Below are 11,456 nucleotides of genomic sequence, written 5' to 3'. Positions count from 1 at the left end.
CTGACATATCCAGTTAACAAAGTATGTATTTATGTATGTATGTATGTATGTACGTAGGTATGTATGCATGTAGGTATGTATGCATAAATAAATAAATAAATAAAGCTTCCTCATCATGTTAAGCCTTTCTGAATCCCAGGGGTGGTTTGGGGTATATATATATATATATATATATATATATATATATATATATATATATATATATATATATATATATATATATATATATATATATATATATATTTTTTTTTTTTTTTTTTTTTCACATGCAAAGTGTTTTCCCTTTTCCATTGTCTGTGTGACTGTGAAATTAGATTATTTAAGTAAGGGAGTATGAGGGTGAGTTACATAAATGGGGGTATGTGGAGCTTGCACCAAACTTTGTGAGATTGCAGTGAAAGGGTTTTTCAGTGTTGTTCTGACACTGATTTCAGTGAAAGTGATTAAAGTGAATGGTGTCAATCCTTCACAAAGATCAGCAGGCAGATATAGGATATGGAGGGTCCTGTCTCCCAAATGGATTTATGTCGATTGACCAAAGGCATTTAAAATGAATGCCATTCAGTTAAAATTAAATGTCTACAAACACTTTCAGCATTTTTTACATAAAGATTTTTGCATGGGGACTTACTTGCCCCCCTGTACTCCTTCTCACTCTAACTTCTTATCAGCCAACAGTGGGGAAAAGTGCAGTCTCAACAAATACCTGAAGTGTTTCCAGCCATTTATTTTGAAGGAATAATGTAGATTCCACCAAGGCAGCTGGACAGTAAGCCTTTTGCCTTGTGCATTTGTGTTGTGTTATGGAAGGCTGCTAATCCAGTGTGCTGCTGTTTTGTGGACTCTTACGTCCCTGTGCCCTACCATCTGCTGTAGGAGATTCTGCATTCTTACTGAGCTATAAGTCCACTGCTTAAATACACCTGGTCTCTGTATGATGTGCTTGACTTCTTGGCATTAAATCAGATTGATTCAAGGTAGATGCTGGGGACAGAAATGGCGATTCTTGTAGCCACTCTTTTTGTTTTTCATTTATGGGATAGCTGGACACAGAGATGTTTGGTAAGGTGCCTGGTCTGAAGGACAGAGAGACACCATTTTCGTTGTTTACAGATAATGTTGTCCTTCTGGCATTATCTGACAAGACCTATACTATGCACTTGAGTTATTTACTGCTGTGTGACTAGTGCTTGGGACTTAACATCAGCACCTCCAAAACTAAAGTTGTCATATTCTTCTTGGAAAGACTAGATTCCTGTCTTTGGTGGGGCAGCACTTGTGTTATGTGAAGGAGCTGAATTTTGTTGGGGCATTTTTTTTTTTGATTCTGTGCATGTACACACAACATTGTGGGATCAAATGCTTCAGAGCTACAATGTTTCATAATTTAACATAGTTTTAATCTAGCAAATAAGACAAGGGGCCAGATTCATGAACACCTGCAGTAAATGTACATGATCTGTATTCAAAAACATCCCTACCACTTTTTTGTGCTGTCTATTCAGTCAGAAAGATTATATTACATGTAGACATAGTCTACACTGTGTGATAACCTTCATAAATCTTCCTCAGTATTTAGGGTTGCAACAAAATCAGTAGGAAAACTTAAATTAAGAGGAAGAAGGTGGGAGTAATGCTGCCTATTCACTCAGAGCAGTGTACACCTAGGGTGGGTAAACATTTTGTGATAATTGATTCAGTGTTGGTAGCCTGATGGCCTCCTGCACATGCACTGTTTAGCATGGCAATGCATATGCAGTACTTGGTTGGAAGAAGTTTTGCTTATGCCTCTAAAGGTTTATACTTTACTGATTTGCAGTAATTTTTCCTTTTTAAGTTTGTAAATGTTTCAGATCTTAACACACTGGCATTTGAGTTTTTCATACCCTTGTATGGTATGCCTTTTTTGAATCTGGTCTTTCTTATCAGTGAACCTATGGATGATGGACCAGTCAAGAACAACCTACTTGTGAAAAAGCCCAGCTCAATGAAACTGATCTATGACCCATAAGAGAATTCAGCACACATTTAAATTCAGAAAAAGTGCCTTTATGCAAACTGTTTTTGCTGAGGTCAAGTCTCTTGTTTCCCCACCCACACCCCCTACTCGTTAAATATGCTAACTACAAGACCATACGTATAACCAATAAGAAAGGGAAACAGAAGTATGTAATGCCAAATGCATCCCACAACCCCTGGAAGCACAATTTTAATGAGAAAGTACTTTTAGTGAGTTAGTATTTGTCTGCAATGAGTTGTCTCTTGTCAAGAGGGTCACTGACTGGAACAACTGTTTCCATATTTTTTAATATGCATTTTCAGCATTTTTAGTGAACCTGCCACAGATCCCGTAATGATGCCAAGTACACTTTGTGCAGCTCGCTGAGTAGATTTTTAACTGAGATTACTGTACTTTACCACTGCTAAATGCTTTGTCTTAGCCTACACAACAGCCCAGTTGTTTTTATGTCTGCTGTAAATGCTTCTTTTTGTAGGACTGCTTCATGCAGTTTTCACTTGTGTCAGTTTTAAAATCCTTGACCAGTCAGGTATCTGAATTTTTCATCCAGTGTGTACTGTTAGATAAACAGCATGTTATTTTCAGTAGTTTACCTATCATGTAACACACTACATCTAGAGTTCCTAATTTATATAGAAATAAGAGGTTGTAATGCTATGAAGCAGTTTATCTGTCTGTTAGGATTGTGGATTATGAAGCTGGAAAAGTTGTCCCATGTGACATTTTGAAGGAGATCCATCATATGTGATAGAGGTAAAGTTGCAATTTCTAAAGTACATTTAAACTTAGATGGGATACTTTCTCAATATTATTAGCTATGTTAACTCCAATGTTCTTTCATGCAGTAGGCTGGCACATTGGATGTGTCATCCTAATGAATTACTACAGGGAATGATGTTCTAAATGGAGATATATTTCATGCAAAATGAATTAAAAACAGTTCACTATACCAAAAACAGCTAACTATTTCAAACAGAAAAGGACCTTTCTAATGTGACAGTACAATGCAAGGACCCTGCCCAATAAGCCAAACTAGAAAGAAATGATAATATGTATTTAAATGAGATACTCAGCATGTGACGTGTAGCAAACAATTGCGGTGTCAAAATGTTGCTAAAGTGCAAACACATCTAATAAGAAAAACATAATTCAAAAAGAACTGCAATAAACAACTAAACAAACATATACAAAAATAGATAAATAAATACATATGAATTGAATGGCTTATCTTTCGGTGAAAGTAATAGGCACTGTGGGGAATAAACAGCCTGCTTTTATTCATGAAGTTAATCCATGCTTGCAATAACTAACCATCGCTTTATGGAAAACGTACCGTGTCAGACAAGGTGGGCATGTGGACATATCTTAATAAAACTGCCGGATCTTTAAAGGAGGTTACAAATGATTTCATCCTATTTCACAAATGCATAATGGTTCATTACAAGTCAATCAAGAAGTCAATTAATCTGTCATCCTTTCTACACAAAGTAATATGAGGGCACTTTATTTAAGTGTTCCATGCATTTATTCATATCTGCCAACCTCTGATGAAAGACTAGGAAAAAAAATAAAGGCCATGGAACGTGATTACATTGTGACTGTCTTGGCATAGACCAAAATATTTGTCTTTGATTAGATTATATTACGGTCAGTGAGTAGTGTTGTAGAGTACAAGGAATTTGAGTCTCACATGATTCCATTATGTGAATGTTCTTTAATAAACAATAAGTTGCTCATTTCTTTAATTAATTACTGAATGATAATAACTGATCTGAATTATTAATAAACTGCCTTATCATATTATACTAGAGTAAACACAGTATTTAGACAATGCATCACATATAACCATATAAAATCTGTTTTATCATTATTGTGAAAAAAATTATTTGTATAAAAGTACAAGAGCATTAGATATGAAGGGTCTAAACAGAGTCCTACATTTTTATTTATTGGTAAATAAAAGGGGTTATATAGCAGACTAGATTAAAAAAAAAATAATAACCTCATTGATAATTGACAACTTTTGATCGCTTTTCTGAGGATGATTACATTGTGATATGCTTCCATATTATGTCAGATGAGTTAACCTAGGATACTTATTATAGTCACAGAAATGTGCAGAGTACACGGTATAGTAGCATCAAAGAAGAGTGAAAGTGAGTCATGATGCATACTGGGGACATATGAACACTCTCACATGCGTGTGTGTGCGTGTGTGCGTGTGCGTGTGCGTGCGTGTGTGTGTGTGTGTGTGTGTGTGTGTGTGTGTGTGTGTGTGTGTGTGTGTGTGTGTGTGTAATACTAGGAAGGTGGGAGGAGTCTCCAATAACAATGAGTAAGTTTGCTTTATGCTATTGATCCATTTGGTTTTGAATAAAATACACCTGTCTTGCCTGCTTCTGGAATCACTGTAGGGATGGTTTGCTCTACAACTTTCATAGCCCTTTTGGCCATTCACTTCTTACATCAGTACCTGATCATTTTATGTTTGACTTGGGCTTGTTCTTTTGTTTTTGGGAGATGGAGGAAGGCCACCATGCATACTCATGTAGGGGAATGAATGTGGATAATAGCAGTGGATTGCATTTCCATCTTGTGTGATGTCCAGTCATAGGCCCAAGTCTATCTGTGGGCTGCTTACACATAATGTCAGGGGTCCTATACTGGCCGGGAAGATGTAGGGCTGAACACACTTTACTTGATAAGCACAATGCATGTCACTAGCAGTAATCTTATTAAATACTGGCAGTCAAATCATCGTCTGGGCCTGTAGCAGTTATACAGTTCTAGGAAGTAACAAGATGCATTTTACCACCCTTGTAACCATCTTCAGTTTGCATGGAGGCAATATATTTGCCACTATGGGCTATGAACAAACAGAAGACATGGAATAGCCAAGATACAGCCGTATGTCTAAAGTTTTCTTGCTCATAGTAATGTAACACCCCCCCCCACAACTCCACCTCAGTGCTTGTATTCCATACCTTCCCATGGTGTGACTGTTTGAAAGGTGTGTTCATATACCTTTTACAACGCCCTCTTCTATGGACTGCAGATGAGGGAAGAGTGTGTTGCAGTAGTAGGCAGTGGGTAGGAAGGGGACCCTGCAGTAACAGTGAGTAACTTTGTTTGTTTCTTTGTTTGTATGCTACTGGTCCAATTCATTTTGTGACAAATAGACGCATCTTTCCTGCTTCATAAATTACTGTAGGTGAGAGTTTTTTCTGTTCCCTTTTTAACATGTTTTGCTATCATCTTGCAACAGCTGTACCACAGTGATTCATGTTTGTTCATGTTGAATACTGACAGTTAAATCATCTGCTGGCCTGTAACACATCCACAATTTTGTGGAGTAATGAGATACATTTCTCCATACTTATAATCTTCCACAGTTTACATGGGGGCAGAACATTTGCCACTGTAGCTCATGGAAATTGAAGACAAGAGCTGTCAGTGATACAGCTGTGTGTCTGAAACGTTTCCTGTTAATGCACCATGTAAATGCAACACCCTGAAATGCACTATACTTACCACTGCTACATAGATGGCAACCATACAAGTCATTAGTCCTCAATCAAATTTTACAAGACAATTGGGGTCTTGCCAACCCTGGGCAGTTTTGTGTGCTGCTGATCAGGAGTATAGCTTGTATAACCTGCCACCAGTTTAAACACATTTTGTTTTTTTTTTTGCAATTTCAAGTTGTCATTTGGGAAGATGACCATCACTTCCAGGCTGAGAATGACAATCTGCTACAGATCCTCTGTGAATATAACTGGTGAATGCTCTGGCAGAAGAGATCTGACCAGGCTTTCTGTGTGCATGTGTGTGACAGGACCACATGGAGGATATCAGTGAATAAAACTGAATTATGACCAGGCCCACAAAGAGTCATCAACAAGCTTGCACAGGCATGCAGTAAGGTAACATCAAGCCACAGGTGTAGAGGATTACAGGTGGGGGTCTACCAACACAGTCACAATTAACAGACATGGAGGAGTTCCTAGCATTCTGTATTTCTCGCTCTCTTTCTCTCTCTCTGGCAGCCAGACAGTTCAGGAATCTACAATGGAAATTGGTGTTGAATTGCAAGGGTCACCTCAAACATCCATTGGTGACACCCAGTGTGGGTATGTCTGAACATGTGCTGTATTCATACATTTCTGGGTCATACAGGTTACAAGTATGGCTTCTTTGTTTTTACAGGAACATTTTTTTAAATAGGAAACATCTTTATTACATTATCACTTATGACATAGGCAATCATGCATTTATATATACATCACTTATAATCTATCCAGTCATCGTCAGTCAGACATTACATAGCTCAATCAAATTCTGTCTTCTTTTAAACCTCATTCATAGGTTCATAGGTTCATAGGTGTTTATAAGGCTAACAACCACAAGGACCTTTTAAGCATAGCCATGCATCCCAAATCTCTGACAAATTGACAAATTCTGATACCCTTGATAAGTGTAAGCATGGGCCTGAAAGATGAGCCATTTACAGGTTACCTGTTTGCATCAGAGACACAGGATTTCCAGTTTTCCATCCCATTGTTCAAGTGGCACTTGAATTGGATTAGGGAGGAACTCTGCTTTACATGGATGGGGAGCCTGTTCCATAGACGGGTAGTCTCTGGGATACATGCCTATCTCTCCAGCAGGTCCTATTTATATCACAGGCAAGGTTTAAGTCTTTAGAATGAGTAATTCTGGTACTGTTTGTTTTGTGGATATGCAGGAGGTCCATCAGAGTGGATTCTGACAATGCCCTGTATTGCAAGCATAGATCTCTCCTCAAAAGCCTGTAGGAGACAGAATACAGGGATAGGGCCTTGAGGAGGTATGCACAGGACATATTACTTATGCCCTGTATTCTTTTAGTGAAGAACCTCTGTGAACATCCCTCCTCCAAAACATTATTCTGCATGTATTCTTTCCACAATTCCCTTTTTTTTTCTATGTAATTTGCTCCTACCCTTTTCTAAAGATCCCATTTCCAGTTGTTTTATCTGTGTTACTGTATTCACTACTTCTAGTACAGTTGGTTTAGACTTTGATTTCCATTTTCTAGTAGTTGTTTTTTCAGACACCCACCATAAATAGAGTCAGCAAGGCCTTACTATGTCTAGTCTAGGCAATTCTGATTCTGTATAATAGCTCAAAAAATAATTTCCTTAGTTACACCAGTTTACTCACCCAGTAGATAAAGTAGTCTTCAGGGGAATTTTAAAAGTCTTCCAGTGCATTACACTCCTAAGAAATATATTCCCAGTTGCCTCTTTATTCCCCATCACAACTCCAACATTTGCAATCTACCTGAATCAAATTCTTTGGAGTCTACTTAGGGTATATAAATACCTATGCAAACACTTCCAAGCAAAGATCCTAAATCTTCCAGACTTTGTTGCATATTTGGTAGTAATACATATATCTCCACATTTTTTTTTGTGAATTACTTATCCAGTCTCCCTTCCAAATCCTTTCTAACCTCCTCTGATTAGATTCCTATAGTTATCATGCAATATTTTGTATTCCTACTAATTATCCATTTTTTAACAGTACCTTCTGCTCTAGATTCTATTAAAAATATACCGGTGTTGGTCTTTTTGCTTAAGATCTCTCTATTTCTTTCTCTTTGCCTATACTCGATATCAGTGCTTGATATGGAAGGCAATCTCTAGTCTGTAGTCCAAATAAATTATTGGCCTTTTCCCATTCTATTATCTTTCCCTGTCTACTGATTTGCTCCCATTACTGTACCTTAGTTTCTTTGCCAATTTTCTCAAGTAAATTCCAACCCTCTCTTGCCTAATGTCTGTATACCTAATTGCAGTCATCCCTATCAACAGAATCTCCTTTCTACGTCCCATTTGTTGGCTTAGTTCTTAGAATACTTTCTGCTACTTTATAAATATAATATTCTGCATGGTTATTGTTATTCTCCTTAAACAATCTACATCCAAAATCCCAGACTCTACTTGTTTGTTACACTTCCCTCCTGTTTCATCATCATCCCTTTCCCCTTTGAATTATAGCTTTCTGCTTACACTATGTATAGGAGCAGTTCTGAAATACCCATCAAATCAAGTAATGTCAAACCACCTTGCTCTATTGGAATGATCGGCTTATCCCACTTGACTCTTGCTATCTTCCCCTCCCAGATAAACTCCTTCTACTCTTCATTAATTGCTGTTCACAACTTCTCCTCTGGTTGATAAAGATATCCCTGACCTGTATATAAAACTAAAGGAACTAAAAACATTTTCACTGCTTATATCTTGCTATCCATATCCATAAAATAGAGCTCCCAGTTTCACAGTTTTGTATTAGCTTTTGTTCGGTCTCTTCCCAAATTTCCTTAGCTCCCATAGCAGAATCATTTTTAAGCCATACTCCTAAGTACTTTATTCTATCACATTTCCATAGATATGAGTATTGCTGAACTGATTCATGTGTGTGTTTTTGCAGGACCATTGAGCTTGCAAATGCAAAGTCATTCTGCTCAAGGTATGTTAACCATATTTCATCATTAACACTGTTTTATAGGTGTAGTTTCATTGGTCTGCAGGCAATGGTGAAGAGTTCATCCTTAGTTTATTTAGGTAATGCTTATTTGTTTTCACAGGAGCTGTGTAGTCTGGTTCCTCCACCAGGATATAGGCCTAACTTATGCTGAGGATCTGTCTGTGCCAAATGGTGAAGTTAGCCAAATCTTAGCATGATTAAGGTTCATGGTGTTAGTGGTTGACTCTGGTAATATGATGGTCACATTCCTACCACCTTTCATGGACAAAGCTCCTGTTCTTTTGTAACCTACAACTTAGACCCAAGTGCTTACCTAAGGGAAGCATAAAGCCAAACACATGAGTTCTGGGAGTGACCTCATTTTCACAAGCAGTTACCCTTGGTTGCTGCCATCTCCAATGAGTGTGAAGAGGACCTCAGGGATGAAAATGCTGATTTCTAAGCATTCTACAAGTACTGCAACCTGCCTAATCTGAGTGTATCTTTGTGCAGAGCTATTGTGCAGGGACAGGTAGAGGCCAATACAGTCATAGCTAAGCTGGTAATGTGTATATGTAATTTGTGTTACAACCTGTAGGAGTACCTAGGGCAGATACGCAACATCATTGACAGGAGGAGCAGGGATTCTGTATGGTGTAGGTGCTCGTGTGTGACTACCTATTATGGCTAATGTTCTTGCAGTGGCCAATGCACCTCCACCTTTAGTGAAGAAAATAATCATAGGAGAGGGCAGTCATGGCCTAGAACATGAACTGCCACCACCTACTGTACATCCCACTATCCAGTGATGAAGGTACTGTAGGATATCATGGATGTAGACAAGATGGAATGTTCATGCTGGGACTACCCATAGCATGTCCTCCCATTATTGCTCAGAGAACATTCCATCCTTTATTTTTGCCGTGGATCATGCCTGTGACCATCCTATAGAATGGCTTCCCCATGGATTTGGATATACACGGTCAGTGAATGTATCAACTGTAAGTGCCCTGAACCTGTACATCAGAACTAAGAGTAATGCTGCATCGTCTGCTCAAGTTTTATCCATGCATATACCCACACACACTCCAGCACTTCCCACAACCACCCAGTCACAAGATAATGGAGACACAGCAGTGATGGGTTCTATATGGAGAATTTGTTGCAAACTTTGCAATTTTGTTATAGCAGGCCTCAAGTTTTGTTAATTCATTCTTTATTAAATTGGTGAAAATAGGAGAGGTATATAATAAGGTAGAAAGAAGCTTGCTTCTGACTATTTCAAGCCTAGTAGTGGTAGTGAGGAAAGGTTTCATTCTATAAAAAGAACCAAGTTTTATATGTGTGTGTTTTTTTAAGGGCTTGTGCTAGGTGTATGTCAAATTTGATGTTGTTATCAATTGTTACACCTAGTAGTTTTGTATGTGGCACAGTTGATATAGTAGTATTATCTGATGACTGTATTTGAAATGAGGTGGAGGAGTCAGATGTTTTACTGGGATGGAAGAGCATGAGCTTAGTTTTCTTTGGGCTGAGTATTAGTTGTGAATTCGATAGCCAAGATTCGATGGCTGAAAAGGCTTGTTGCATTTTTGCTTTGACTTGCTGTAAATTGGATTCAGTACAGATGAGTGAAGAGTCATCTGCATACTGAATGATGATGGCAAGATGGGTAGCATATATATATATATATATATATATATATATATATATATATATATATATATATATATATATATAGTGAATGTTATAACTTTGTGGATACCCAAGATATTAAAGTTACAAGAGGGATTCCCTTGTCACAGAGAGAGGACAAACAGTTCTCTAGAAAACCTTTAACAAATCCCAACTCCCCAACTTGATCAGTAATATAGAGGATTATAACTGGGTCCACAATCAGATCCTGTTTATCATGTGTTTGAGACACAGTTCCAAAGAAATTCACCTCAAGAGCAGATCTTAGTGTCTTGAATAAGACATGACCTAAAAGTGACCTGTGGGTGTTACCAACTAAGACAGATAGAAGGAAAGAGTAGATATACTGCCATTTCACTGCCTATGTTTTACAGAACCGCTTTTGAACCATTAGAGAGTGTGGTAGACAGTGAAGACAGGCGATGAAGCAGTTTCTCATGTAGCAGAGCAGTACTAGTGCTATGAGTTCAACACAAAGCATGCTGGGTGGGGGAGAGGAGGTGATTTAGCATCACACTTTTTGAAATGTTTTAAAAGAATAAAGAGTGCGTCAATGGGCCTGTAGTTACAAGATCTGTGGTATTACCACCTTTGTGCACTGATAGAATAAAGTAGTATTTCTTCCAGAGGAAAGGGCAAAAGGGTTTTTAAGGGATCTATTTATTAGGACAGAGATGTGGTAGGCTATAGAATCAGCAGCAGTTTTCAAGTAAATCAGCTGGTAAGCTGTCAGCTAGTAATGTAGTAGGCTTTAGTTTTAAGAGGTACTTTTTATTGTGAAGATAGGGATTGTGTTAAGGGAGAAAATGTTTTAAGATGGAGGTCGGCAATGGGCTATAGGAGAAAACATTATAAATGCTTTGGATTAAATTTGTGTTTTGTTAAATTATGTAGATGTCTGAAGTTTTGGAAGTACTGAAGAGTTTTGATTTTCACCAGTTTTTCAAAGGGTTGTCTATTTTATGCATTATTATTATTATTATTATTATTATTATTATTATTATTATTATTACTATTATTGTTTTATCAAGCTGTTACCCAGGGAGAAATATTAAATTTGACTCTCCTTTTTTGATCAGTGCTTGAGAGTTAAGTAGGTATAGGAATTTCTGTTAAATATCCAGACAGCATCACCCAGGACAATCTATCTGAGAGGGATCTAGTCAACTGCTTTCAAGGTGACTAAGAATGTATCTTTGCTAAATTTAGACAGAATGGGATAGATTCCATA

This window comes from Protopterus annectens, chromosome 1.part0 (genome assembly GCF_019279795.1).
Source record: "Protopterus annectens isolate FY-2018-M chromosome 1.part0, PAN1.0, whole genome shotgun sequence".
Classification (NCBI taxonomy): domain Eukaryota; kingdom Metazoa; phylum Chordata; order Ceratodontiformes; family Protopteridae; genus Protopterus; species Protopterus annectens.
Note: the sequence above shows the minus strand (reverse complement) of the source record.